At 33.8% G+C, this 14942-nt stretch overlaps 1 protein-coding gene and 1 long non-coding RNA gene across 11 annotated transcripts in view; one reads left to right on the plus strand and one right to left on the minus strand.

Moving 5' to 3' along the window:
- LOC143238907 (interference hedgehog-like) overlaps positions 1-14942 on the plus strand; it is a 115667-nt gene that overhangs the window by 64992 nt on the left and 35733 nt on the right. For 2 of the 7 annotated variants that reach the window (XM_076479552.1, XM_076479556.1), the window contains exon 2: positions 13951-14042. The exons of the other annotated variants lie outside the window; for them this stretch is intronic. The gene's annotated coding sequence lies outside the window, so the exon portion shown is untranslated. The remainder of the gene's footprint in view (positions 1-13950; positions 14043-14942) is intronic. 7 annotated transcript variants of the gene reach the window in all.
- LOC143238911 (uncharacterized) lies at positions 234-14465 on the minus strand. 4 transcript variants are annotated; one of them, XR_013020832.1, is made up of 4 exons: positions 14237-14465; positions 12745-13404; positions 11585-11666; positions 234-597 (listed from the first exon to the last, which is right to left on the minus strand). It is a non-coding gene; the product is annotated as an uncharacterized LOC143238911 (long non-coding RNA). The 4 variants fall into 4 exon arrangements; XR_013020829.1 differs by lacking the exon at positions 234-597 and adding an exon at positions 616-1103 and having other exon boundaries at positions 14237-14464; XR_013020830.1 differs by lacking the exon at positions 234-597 and adding an exon at positions 617-1103 and having other exon boundaries at positions 11585-11620; positions 14237-14455.

Consider the following 14942-nt stretch of genomic DNA (forward strand, 5'->3'; position numbering starts at 1 on the left):
CTTTCTTTATTCTTCGCTTTTATTCTTCCATTATTCTTTTCCTTCCCAGGATTCCTTGACCTTGTAGACTTAATGATAAACTCACGAATACCTATTACCCAAAGTTGTAAAAGGATAAAAGGAAGAGATTCCCGAATTAGTGATCTTTTAAGTTTTCTAAATTGAAATTAATGTTTTTTGTTTGTTTTGAATTATGAGTCAGTTATCTTTTTGTAATTATAAAAAAAAAGTGATTTATATGCAAAGAATAAAGACTGATTTTATTATGCCAGCATGAAGTTGTAGTTAGAATGCATATAAAAATACAGGTTTTAGTAACATATCATATACGTGCAATATTAAAACTCAGTAAAACGTTAATATTAGTATATTGGGGTAACAAGTAAAATTGTAAACACTTTTCAGAAGTTTTATTAATATGTTTGGATTTCATTTGTTCAGATGCTTATTTCCAGTATTTGACATTCAGACGTAATTTGTCCTTGACCCAAGTAATCCAGTGATCGGTGATGATAAGAAGTGCGAAGTCTGTGTGCACTGAACATAAGTAGACCATTTGTCAACACGGTTTGAAGTCACGGTAGTTTCAGAGATAAACTAAAGGTTAAAAATAAAATTTGCAAAAAAACAAATTGCAAATATATTTTTTAAACAGATTACGCTAGAAACTTTTACTATTGTAAAGCTTGACTATAGTAAAGTAGAAAATCACGTTTTCATTTCACTATGTACACTGCGTCGATAGTGTGTACGTGAAAATTCTTCACTATACAACAATGATGAAAAAATATATAAAAATCAAAACCAAAATATTCAAAGTGAAAAAAAAACTTTAATTGTCGCTTAAAGCAAAAATTCAGAATTTTAAAAGATATTAGTAAAAGATATAATTTTTTAAATAAAACATTTGAAGAAATAGCTCCCAAAAGTGTCAGAAATATCCTTTCTATCAAACATTAAGAACAACAAGAACAGGGGAACAACAAAAGAGCTAGCCACGAAGAATCAACTAGTAGTTAGGTATGGAATGATATAACATACAACGTCCCAAAACCTAATACCATTCAGTGTCCACAGTTGGTTGTAGGTATGGTGACCACCCCCTTAAAGAAACACAAAAAAGGTGTCAGAGTAGTTTTTGTATTATTAAAAACTTGCTTTAACTTTTGCTTTTGTATTTGATTTCATTTTGATTTAATTGAAGCTAAGCACGAAGCTACATAATGGGCTATCTGTGCTCTACCCACCACGGGTATCGAAACCCATTTTTTAGCGGTCTGAGTCCGCAGACGTTTCCCGCTAGTACAGCAGTAAGTCTACGGACTTATAACGTTAAAATCAGGAGTTCGATTCCCCTCGATGGACTCAGCAGATAGACCGATGTGGCTTTGCTATAAGAAAACGTACATATGTACGTATGAGTCCGCAGACATTCCGTTACGCCACTGGGAGATCTGCAATTGTAAAACAACCAACCTCCACCCATGGACTGTTATAACAAGATAACAATAACGATAAGACCCTAATGTAGATAGTTAAGTATTAATTGATAATTTATTCATGTGTGTGTGTATAAACTTCGTAGTGAAAGTAAAGAAGAGACTATGATAATATAAGGAGTGTGAAATTGGTCAGTTTGAACTCACTGTAGTTCAAATTATGGGAGTTCATTAATAGTGGGAAAACGTAGTCGATATGATTTAACTTCTGTTCGAAAACCTCATAGTGAAATAAGAAAAGACTTTATTTAAAAAATGGTAAAGAGCAGATATAGGTACATAGTATCCCACCTTTGCAGTTAACTGTTACCATTTTTGCAATCAATTTTCAAAGAGTGTAATGGCTACTAGCAAAATAGAAAAGCGAGAAAAGACAATAAAATATAACTGAAATAAAGTACTACAAACTGACCACTTGAGGTTATAAGTAAGATTTTTTTTTAAGTAGGCATTTTAATCTGTGTAGCAATGTTATGTAATAAGATTCAGTATCTGTGTGTCATGTCAGATCTTCTAAACCACTGATTATAACCGACTTATGAATTATACCAACTCAACTTCAAAACAGTGCCAAAAGAACCATCTTGGCCACGAGGTATGTTCAAAGATAACTTAGAGAACCGGGTCTTTCGCGAAAAACTTTTTACGGGAATGCCCTGAAAGCGAACCCCAAATTTTGCATTAATTTACCTTAGAACATGTAAACAAGTAAGCCTACTAAGTACTTTCTGTAATTTAGTTAAATAAATTAAATCTGCATGAAAGCTGCAATAATTATTAAGCTAAAAAAGTTCAAAATAGTACTTCAATCATTAAATTTTCATTATGTGGGTCAAAGGCCAACGAGTTGGCTCTAACATATAAATAAGTTTATTTTGGTTGTGAAATAAGTGAAACAGAAATTACTAAGCTTGTTACAGAAACGTTTGATAAATCATTTTTATTATTTTCTTGAAATCGTAGTGGTTTGTTTTGTTTTGAATTTCGCGCAAACCTACACGAGGGCTATCTATGCTAGCCGTCCCTAATTTTGCAGTGTAAAACTAGAGGGAAGACAACTGGTCATCACCACCCACCGCCAACTCTTGAGCTAATCTTTTACCAATGAATAGTCGAATTGACCGTAACATTATAACGCCCCCACAGCTGAAAGGACGAGCATGTTTGGTGTGATGGGGATCCGAACCCGCCACCCTCAGATTACGAGTCGAGTGCCTTAACCACTTGTCCATGCTGAGCCTGAAATTGAAGTGAAATACATTGATATGTGAATACAAAGATATCAGATATTTATCCATAAAGTGACACAAAAAAAAAAAAAATATTTTAATATATTAGATTATAAACACAACTAGATAAGACGTTATTGAAATATGTTGCGCTAGTAAATACACCTAAAAGGTTTAAAAACAATGACACATTCTTTGAATCTACGATGTTACTTGCCGTGCTTTTCATAAAGTTTTGTCACGTGGCATTTCAAAACGTAACCAAAATAAGATGAAAAAACAACAGAAAACTCTGTATCTTCAAATGATACTTAATGACTTGAAAGTTGATTCCTTATATTTCTTTTTTCTGTAATTTTCACATTTTGTGTAATAAGTTCATGTTCTGCAGTCAGTGAACTCTGCTGGGTATACGAGACGTGTGCATGTCCACGAGTAATAACTGATTTATATACATACAAGTTTTTAAACAGTTAACGGAGGTGGCGTCATATTATTTAATATGCACATATTTATTAATAATTTAACAAGTCCTGACTTCAAACGTCAAGTGAGAACATATATGTGAGGTGACTTCAGTTTGTTGCTCGATTTTGCTGTTTTTCGTTTCCTGAAGTCCAGATACGCTATCCCATGGATCCTCCAGAAACACCTTCATTAGAGTCACAATAAATTACTTATTATTGCTTATCATAATAAATTAATATGATATTGTAAATATATATGAAGCCTAATTTATCATTCATCTGTCGTTGAGTTATACCGGTTTTGAGGAGTTCCATCCTCACCAGTAACCCTGGGCAGGTACAAGTCGAAAAACGAGACTAGGTTTCTTATGCTGATGGACTATATATTATATATGTAGGATGTATTTAGTTGTCTTTTACTCACCCTTCTAGGAATAATTTATTAGCATCACTGCTACGTACTCTTCAACTCGTGTGTAATCTTGGTTTATTGTGCAGAGTAAAAGACAATTAAAACAAACAACACATGTAAATTAACATGCTGCTTTTTCACGAATACCAAATATGCATTAGGCATTGTTGTGCTATGGTATGACAAATCATTAACGACTTTTAGACGCTAATTTGATGCGTTGTTAATTATTTCAAACGCTTAAATAGCCTGAATTCACATACGCCACACTCGTTGTGGCGACGTTTTTTTATTTATTATCGATTATTTTATATCTTTACAAGTTTGTTATACTATTCTTGTCTTTTGATGATGTGTAATAATAAGGTTCTGTGATTCTACTTGAAACTAAAACAGATCCAAACACACGTGCCAACATTTCAAATCGAAAAAAAAACTGTTTGGAATCCCCGTTTCACCAAACATTCTCGTCCTTTCAACGGTGGAGGCGTTATAATGTTATGGTCAATCCAACTATTCGTTGGTAAAAGAGTAGCCCAAGAGTTGGCGGTGGGTGGTGATGACTAGCTGCCTTCCCTCTAGTCTTACACCGCTAAACTAGGGATGGCTAGTGCAGATAGCTGTTGTGTAGCTTTGCGCGAAATTCAAAACAAAGCATTCTCAGGAATGTTTTGAAAAATAAATTAACCTCTAAGTATACATTGTTTGTACGATATGGGGTAAACATACAAACATGGTAACAATCACAAATATGATTAGCGATATATGGAACATCCAGAACGTTTTCAAAATTGTTTGATAAAAAAGGCTTAGATTATTATTTTGGAATCGGTCATTTCAATTGTTACTTTTTATAAAGCACAACTCTACAGAAAGGCTGTCTGTACTTTGCCTACCACAGACATCTGAAACTCAGTTTTTAGCAATATGAGTCAGCGTACATACCGCTTTGCCACTGGGATGGGGTGGGGAGCAGCAATTTCAGTGATTAAAACTTGGAGACTGTAGAAGAGTCTTAAAATCTGTAAGCTACCGCTTTCGCTAGGGTTGGCACGTATTGAAATTAACCATGCACCCGTTATGCTATAAATACAAAGGTAAAACACTCATCGTTTTTTTTTGTCTTTTTAACACAATTACTTTCTTAACTAACTTTGTTATAACTTTACTATTTTTATAATGTTAGGTATTACAATTTATCTCGGACGAATCTCCGACTTCTTCTGTCAATGTTAACATTTTACGGTTTCAGATAGCTGGAAATTTTAAATTTTAATATTTGCGAACAAATTGATAACACAATTTCCTTTCTTAACACAAATATATTTTGACATTCAAACAGCATTACAATTTATAAAAATGGTTACTGCGAATAGTTATTACAAATAATGGCTTATATACAAGAGTTTTACAAACTTACAAGCAATACTCAGTCTTCTGTCTGCTCTTGAACTGAATATTTTTCGACTAGGTTGATATTGTTAGACTTTGCCTCATGGCTAGCCTCACGCTGTTTACAAGCTGAGTTTTCTCCGACGAAGATATCTAATGTCCTCGCAGAAAGACTAACATCCCAAGTTAATTCACTGAAATGTGTGTGTGTGTTTTTATAGCAAAGCCACATCGGGCTATCTGCTGATTCCACCGAGGGGAATCGAACCCCTGATTTTAGCTTCACTGAAGTTAAAGGGTTTGTAGTGATCAACATCTATAAAAGTTACTGGTCAAATATCTGTAGTTTTCTGATTAGTAAGTGTTTATCATAATTACAGCTTCGGAGGTTTATAGTATACTGACTGCAGTGAACCAACGATATTATTAAAACTGTCTTCCCCGCCTGTTGTGTTGGTTACCTTTTATACGCTTGAGAGGAGATTTTCTAGAAATTTCAGCTAAGGCAACAACTTTAGTATTTTACATACACGCGCATCGTACATTGTTGATTCTTACGCTTGAGAATCTTCTATAAATTTAGAGAACAGGCGGGATTTTCCCAATACACATTTGTTGATATACATAAACTTTCTAAATACATGTTTAACCAAAACAAACATCAGCATTAAAATAAATATATAATAGTAAGTCTGTTACAATCAGTAAATATAATGAGCTTAATACAGTCTTAATTTAACGAGGTATTGAAGCAAAAGGCTGATTGAATATTTAAACAAATAAGTTACTTGCTTTTTTCGACTGTAGTTCCTTTTATATATTTCATTTATTCAGCTACATTTTATCATATTAAAATAAAGTTAATCCTCTCATTTATAATTTGATGCATAAAGTACAGCTAGAGGGCGAGTTATTGAAAACGTTTAATAGTTTTAAAAAGTGAGTATGAAACTGTTGGTTAAGGAAACTGATGTAATTTCAAAGGTGCCTCCTGCAGAAGAAACACTTAGGTCTCCCACATTTATCTCCCTATAATTATAAATTTCTTCTCTTGTCGACATTTCTTAAAATTGTCAAACTCTTTTTGCCCCCCTTTTGGCTCGTCTTCGCCGCAATTACAGGGGCATATGCCATTTGTAGGGGACTATGTCTTAAGTTCGTTTAACAATAAAAGTACTTCAAAGTTATTGTATCTGCTAATTTATAATAGCAAGCTAATGAAGTCTTATTTAATTATTACAAGCATTATCCAAATGACTGAATGGAATGTTAACATTTTAAAATCATGATATATTGATAAATAATAATAATAAAACTTAAATGACTCAACACTTCTCTGTGTTATTTCCTTTGAGTTTGAAATGTATTATAGCTAGACATCTCTTTACCTTCCACATATAGAAGGTAGTTAACCTCAACTTTGAAATAATGAAACTAATGAAGCTCTACAATAAGTAGACTCGACTCGTAATCTGAGGGTCGCGGGTTCGAATCCCCGTCACACCAAACATCCTCGCCCTTTCAGCCGTGGAGGCCTTATAATTCTACAGTCAATCATACTATTCGTTGGTAAAGTAGCCCAACAGTTGGCGGTGGATGGTGATGACTAGCTGCCCTCCCTCTGGCTTTACGCTGCTAAATTAGAGACGGCTAGCCTAGATAGCCCTCGTGTAGCTTTGCGCGAAATTCAAAACAAACCGAACCAAACAATAAGCGATCGAATTTTTAAAGCCCCTCTGTTTTTGGGGCCATTTGAGAGCCTGTAAATCTTTATTACGAAAATAGAAGATCTTGAATCTTGTATTTTGAATAGGAGCTCCTGAAAGAGTTTGGTTTAGTGTTTATCGTTTTTATTTATGTGATTCTTTGTTATTCTACGTGTGTTTTTTCTCTTTCTGTTCTTTATTGTTTTTTTTGTTATTGGCGTTGTTGTACGTTGGTTGGGTCACGGACAGGTTTAATACGACTCTCGAGCATTACAAGGTTCCCTGAGTTAAAATTAGATTTTCTAAAAAAAAATAAATATTATTTATATGTTACTCTCATAGCCAGTATTCTGTCACAACGTGCAATCCTTTGAACGGCAGCGGACATATATGTTCGTTACCCTCTGTTAATTCATCTTTTGTGTGTGAATTTGTGTGTTTTCTGCGAACTCCTGTCACGCTTTTGGAGCAAACGGTATCCAAAATGACATGTGGACTCGGGATGGTCCTAAGATTGTCGTTATATATATGGCGTTCCTCCCCCTAACAACGGAGATAAACGCTCTCCGAGAAACACCTAGGCATGATGGGATTAGGTTTTCAGGGTCGCTGAACATAAATCTGATTTAGGATTTTATGCACCTGGCCTCAGAAATTCCCGGGGCGCCATTTTTAAAACTGTGTCCCTACCCTTACTCAATCTAGAGAACCAAATCCGGCACACGTGCTCAAATACCACGAAGGCATGTCCTAAAGTTTTTTTTTTTGGGGTTTTTTCAGCTATGGACCCCCTTGGGATAGGGCGGACTGCAACATAGAATTCTCTTTCGTTTGAAGTTGTACAACTTTGTTTTAATGGACACTAAAAGTTGACTAGAAACAAAATATTTCCGACATCACTGGGTACAACACTAAATAATATTCTGATTGATTATTTTCATATGTAGCTCTTATTAAACAAAATGAACAGTTTGTTTGTTCAGAAATTGAGTATGTTATATTAATATGAGTGTGGAGTCTCACCAGGTCGTTTCAGTCCATATTGCCACGTCCGGTCATGCATTGTTCAACGGCTGTGCATCTTAAAAATAGTTTTGCGGCGTAGGTTTCAATGCAGTTCACAAAGCTACATCATAAGGCTGTCACGTCAAAAGTACGCAACTAATCCATGAAGCTTTTCCATGAACCATCGATTGTACGAGTGCGATAAATTTCCAGCGCTCATTTTAATAATTCATTGTTACGTGTTACAAGACGCAGCATTTTGCTCACCGTGGCTATGGTACAGACTTACAGAATAACCGAGAGCAGCAAAATACGTACGGAACGTATGAAATCACTACAAACCTTTAAGCAAACATTAACAGTGCCTACAATCGTTTAAGCTTACATATAGCTGCATTCATTCCAAAAATTATTGGTAGTGGTGATGATAATAGAGAATGTGATGGCTCGCGGCATCCCTACTGGGATACAACTTCTTGCAGGTCTCTTTCTGAATGATGCTGTTATCCCAAGATGATCCATATTGTATTGCTTTCCAATGCGTTATACAAAGAATATCCTTATATGTGAAAATTCTAATTGCCCAATCTAAACTTATATTTAAGACCTGAATGAATAATTGTTGTGTATGTATGTGTGTCTGTGTAAGAGCTGTTACATAATACATTTTCATTGGCATCACACCGCCTGCAAAACGTCAAGCACTTTTGATACTTGCCATTCCACCACACCTGTTTATTGGCTGTCTTTGTTGCGTGACATGCTCATTTGCATGTTGAAAATTGTGTTAATATTTATATAGAGGGAGAGCTGTATGGTTTATTCAATGAAAAACACCGCTTGAAAATAAGATGGCTTTTTTTGTTTTTATCTTTAGCAAAAGTGATCCGAAGTCTACTTCTGACGTACCCGTCTGTACTTGTAATTCAGTTGATTTTTTTAATTATATATTAGGCCAGATAAATCTTAACGACGAGTAAGTGATGCCAAATCAGTCAAATTAAGAGTTTGGTATACGTTTTTAAAGGCAGTTTACATGTGTACGTCAATGAATTGATCCTTTTACATGAAACCTGTTTAATTTATTTTCAGTTATCATTCTATCCAAAGAGACGACGTGTAAACATTTTTGTTCAAATATAACTAAATGTTCTACTGAATTTGGCATCACTCGTAAAGTAGGAGTGTAACTTTCTAATAGTTTATTATTTTCTACTGTATTCCTTCAATCCTGTGTTATCTCTGTACTTTGGCACATGCATCATATATAAATTTTCAATAAGCATTTAGATATAATCATTTTCCTACTTTTCTGTTATATTATCAGAACACTTCGAAGAAATAATGAGATTGACAGTTGCACAACATGAGATAATGCAGTGGATGAGAAGTGCTAGTGGTTTTGTTATAAAAGACGAACATTAAAAGCAATAACTTTCACTTTTTTTTCTTTTTTTTTTTGCCATCCATGCCTAGTAACCTATATGATCATCTAGGTTTAGTTAATAAGTAATTACAAATTAGCACTTGTTATACGATTACCTATCTGTAATCACAAATTACAGTAATAAATAAGTGATCACATAGATTAGTTACCATGAAACTTATTGATATCCAATCTCCACGATCATAGGCTGATATAAAATATAGATTTATCATTTTTGTTCTCTGAAAATAGGACGGGGGAGGATTTTTATCTAATGTTCTTAAAATAAAATAAAAAAAGTATATATCAATGCCAGTTGGCTTTTATTACGTAAATTCAAATCAGATACGTTACATTAGGCTCCATGCAAAAGTTTTATAGTAATTCATAAAACACAACATTTGTTCTGTGTATCAGTGTACAAAAACTTTCCAGTAGCACAGTGGTATGTGTTCGGACTTTCAAAGCTAGAAACCGTGTTTCGATACCTGTGGTGTAGCTTTGTGCTTAATTACAAACAAACAAACAGTTTATAAAAGAAAATACATCGAGTACTGGTACTTGTTTCTTTGCGTACCCGTGGTTTTATTATCAGCCCTGAAATGTCAGTTATCAAAATGAACAGGAGTGGGCTTGATATGCAATTTTTTTAACATTGAAATTGGAGGGGAGACATTTACCCCTTCAGTAAACAAAGAAGTCCATGCGGTGAATAATATTATTGCTAATTCCCAAGTTAAGGAGACCTTTGATGATAAATTTACAGAGAGGCAAACGTGTTCAATTGTTATTTAAAGTTTAAACTATTCCATTTTTAACTGAAAATACTATTAAATTTTAAAAGCTTTTCCTAGATTTGTCCATAACTTCTCCATGAAATGTATATAGTTATATACCGAAGAATGGTTATGTTCTCATGATATAACTCCTTAGATGTGTAGTTGTTACACAATAATAAACATATTTCTAAATCACTAACAAGAAAGAATCTACTACAGACGTGGCGCTAAATCTGTCATTTCAACTTTATCACTCTGTTTACACAACTTAGTTTAAACTTTACAGATACCCTTAATTCAAACAAAAAGGAAATACAAAAATATTTTAAGATAAAACTACAAAATTTACAAACATAGTTGTGTAACTGAAACTTACTGCACAATTGTGTTTAGCCGATAATAATGGCATTTTTTAAAATTAAATAACATTCTTACCTATATGTTTCAGAACACTAACATAAAATGGATGAATTTAAAATATGAGGCATAGCATGGCCAGGTGGTTAAGGCACTCGACTCGTAATCCTAGGGTTGCAAGTTCGAATCCCCGTCACACCAACAAAAACTAATTAACTTAAAATGTGTCAAGACGAATTACAAATGTATACTGCCAAGTTGTCCATGTTTGAATTCGATGAACAGATTGGCCGCTTACATATTTAAAACCAGTCGCGTTGTTCTTTGGAAAATCTTCAATGCGGATCGAACTCTTATGCACTTCTTTTTTTCCCAAAATGGTAAGTAGTTCCCGCTCATTTTGGAATACACATTGTTGAATATCTCTTGAACCTTTTATCTGTGGTATTGTTCAACCTTTATGTGTACAGGACAGTGTGGTCACGTGCCCAAGAAAAAGGAAAGAACATGAGAACTACTACAGTAAGATTTTTAAAAATATGGCATTATTGAGATCTTCAGCATTAGCTGACCTGCATTATGAAAGATCCACAAAGGTAACTGCAAATAAGTGGTGGTGTTTTCACTTGTCCAAGTTTGCATTACGAAAACATTAATTGATGGGAAACAAGACCTACTCTGGTATATAGGAAGGGAAACTTGAACTTACGGAGCGCACGTCTGATGACAGATCAAAGAGCGACATGCCAAATAACAACGTAGTTAGCGGCGCTGAACTATTCGAACTGAAAGTTTTGAATCTTCAAAAATCTATTTATCTGAACGCCTTCGCATAAAACGAGAAAAGATCATTAAAGAAATAGCCGCATTTTTTTTAATCCAAAAATTTTGTGCAAACTGGTAAAGGTATCATTTTGCGAGAATTTCCAGAAACAAAAATCAACAATTTATTGACAATTGTGCAGAGCAATGGCCCCCTTACGGAGAAAGTTGGAGGCATTACTGAAGACGCTAATTGTGATTCCAGATTAAATCACAGATTCCAGATTAAACTCAGTAAGCTCTCATTTGTCTGCCACGGTGTCCTTCCACAAACTATTGCTATGGTCTTAAGATAGCATATACCCTTAACATAATGTTATCTATATTTTAGCATTTTTGTTAGGAAAAAAATCCTGATACTATGTTGCTTGTTTTTGAAAGTATATTGAAATAGGTACAAAGACATATTCTGGCACATATTGTGTAACATTACCACTGTGACTAATTTGTATATTGTAAAAGTAAGAAAATACAAAAAGAAATGTCTTACATTCGTGATAACTTCTACAAAGGTGACTGAACGTTCCTGAAAATAGGTCTAAGATGTAAAGAATTGGTGAACAAATGAAAACCTTGAAAGTAAAAGAATTTAATATTTCAAACATACAAACAAGTGATTGTGACATATATTTTGTTAACATTTAAAGGGTATGTGTAACCTTTACACTCACATCAAACAATACACTGCCGGAAATATTAATTTTATTTTATAACTGATACGTATCTGCAAAAATTAATTATTTGAAGAGCTATTTGTAAACATTTATTTGCAGAGTAATTTCGTAACCTCATCGGTTTTTTTAAACTGGTGATATAATTTAAATCAAAAAGTAAAGGTTAGTTTAGAAAAATGTGACTCTATACATGAATATGTATAGTTAGTTGACAGAACCCCTATCCCAAATGGCACACCAGTATATCTGCGGACTCGCACCTCTAGAAAGCGAGTTTCGATACTCGTGGTGGGTAGAGAACAGATAACAAGCACATTATGTAGCTTAGTGCTTAATTCCTAAACAAACAAATATTTGATAACGAAATAAAATCGTATTTGTTAATACGATTACAATTGCAATGAAAACAATAAGTGCGAACATTTTATGAGATATTGCAAAAAAAACAAACTCTAAATGTATTTCAACTCATTTCAACACCTTCCCAGTAAATACATTTAAAAAAGTGTTTACTACATAACCGTATCTGTTGAAAATTATATGCCAGCTAAACTAACTTGATAGCACTTCTGTTCAATCCGAATTGATGATACTTTTACCAAATGACTTTACTTCAGTCATTTGATTGCCAAGAGAAATGTGTCAGTCAGATCGAATACAATAGCCAATAAAGTCAAAACAAACTTATATGGCGACAGTCAGGAAATGTATAAACTGTTAGAGATTTGTAACTACTAATCTCACGTAATTCTAAGACTATCATATAATTACCATCATTTGGAACTATTACGTTTCTGTGATAATAGCCTTGTCGTTAAGATCAACCTAAAGCGATTGTACCTCAACTTAGCTTTTTAGCCTGGAGAAATACTCAGGAAGAAGCCCTGTCAGTAATAAGTATTTCAAACGGTAATATAACTTCTAAGTATAACTGCTAATAACTAAGTAAATGGTTCGTAGAGTGGAATGGACTTACCTCCCCTTTTTTGCTTTGAGCACCTGATCTAGTTTTGTTACAATACTGTTATCCCCTCAGAAGTACCTGAATACTTGTTGTCTTCTTCGTCACGAGATAACAACCAAGTTCGATAAAAACAAAGATCGGCTGATATTTTTGTTTTATCTCTTCTGTACTCCTTTTCCTTTGGTTTTAATGATATTCGAATTATCCTTTCTGTATTTTCATTTTGTTCATATTTTTTATCCTCACAGACATCATCATTTACCATATTTTCTGAATTTTTATTAGTCATTCCCAGATTGATTTCCGTTCCTCTGACATTTTTTATTCTTTTTTATTGTGTATACTATCGCTTTTTTCCCTTTACGTCAATTAGCTTCTTTGTTTTTGACCTTTATGTCTCTACTCCTTCATGTTGTCAGAATCTTGCACATGTGCATACCTGTTTTGGAGCAGGCGTCACCCCACGTCTCTTAATTGGGTGGAAACAAGAAATATGGTAGAGGAGGGGATTGAGGAACTGGGAGAAAGAGATTTACTCAGGGGCGAGGCTCTTGGTTCGATTTTTTACGGGCCCATAATTTCGAGGCATGGGATGACAACCATGGTGAAGGCACCTGTCCCATTGTAAGTAACTGCCACAAAAGTGTTATTCAGTGTCCATGCTCAGCTTCCCTAATAAAAGAAATGTTTAAATACAAATTCCACACGCTTTAAAACTGTCTTTCGTTTGTTAGGCTAGCTAATACCTGTTATTTTCAATGAAATCACTTGAATTTTGTTTTAAAACGATTCTAGGGAACTTGAATATGTTTTTGTTTTTGAACCCTCAGTTATTATCTATATATATTTGTATAACTGTTTACATAAATAGTTATATAAAACTTATATGAATGTTGGTTTTGACCAGCAAGGGGTGCTATAACTGAAACTTTTTAAATAACCTATCATTAGCCAAACTTGAGTGTTCTCGTACTAAATTTGTAACGTATAATTATTTTCCTATTATGAGGTCTTTTGAAGACAAAGGTTATATAAAAGACAGTCAATCCTGTTATTCGATTCAAAGTTAACCAATACTTTTATGGATATGATGAAACTGTGTGCTTATTAAACGTGGGGCTTAATAAATGTCTGTATAATAACAAGTGGAAAGTAATATTAATGTGTATTGCCACCAAGAGATGCATTATACTGAGTAATTCAGAAATACTTTGACAGGTAAATAATTCTGAAGTGGAGTGTTGTACGAAACAAATTGTTCTGATAAAAAGTAAGATGTTATGGGCCTTCACTGTAAAAGTGTAATTGAGGTAAGTTAAGATCATGTCTTTCGACACTTAATAATATGCAGTATACACAAAAACTGTCAATTGTAAACGTGCAGACAAAAACAAATATTTTAACCCAAAAAATGATAAGTTTACCTCACTAAAACAACAGTTACAAAAGTAAATGCAATTGAGGTAAACATCCTAACACCATCAAGAAAAAATGGTAAACTCACATAGAGATGTTCAAAATGCTGCCCACTGCCAACAGTGCAATCCTGGAAGCAACTGACGTGTGTAATGTTTGCGCGTTTCACTAGCTCACTGTCAACTATAAAACTTGCAATCTCAGGACGTTGTTGCAAGTTACAAACATTATAGGATTCGCTGCACAAACAAATTTCTTTACGTAATTGCTTATTAAGAAAAATAATGGTAAAAGAGCACTGGATCATGGAAACGTGTTCGTGGAAAGGCTGCATTTGTGTCTATAACAGTTGATCTTAATTTCTGGTTTAAAATGTGTCCTTTCTTACTGTTTACATCTTTGCCATAGACATTGCAGATGTTTGCTGTACGTTAATAAATGCTCCAAACCTCATGACCTCAATGATGTAAACAGAGATTTGGGCCCAAATCCGTTGTTCCTTATTACTAACTGTTACTTATAACTCTTTATTATTTGCCTATCAATGGACTTTTGGAAAATCTGTAGGTCATAATTATTTATATTTATTCAACTTACGCTTGTACAAATCTCAATCAATGTTTATCTGTAATACATAATGTAAATAAAAGTAATTTCTGTAAACTTTGTATAATGTATGCAAAAATGAATATAATGATCCATTTTTCCCCAAACTTAAAGGGATAGCTTTTACTTCCATCTTCAATGTAATTAACGAACAGCTTAACTATACACTGATTATTTAACTATTTTCA

This window comes from Tachypleus tridentatus, chromosome 13, assembly GCF_004210375.1.
Source record: "Tachypleus tridentatus isolate NWPU-2018 chromosome 13, ASM421037v1, whole genome shotgun sequence".
NCBI classification, from domain to species: domain Eukaryota; kingdom Metazoa; phylum Arthropoda; class Merostomata; order Xiphosura; family Limulidae; genus Tachypleus; species Tachypleus tridentatus.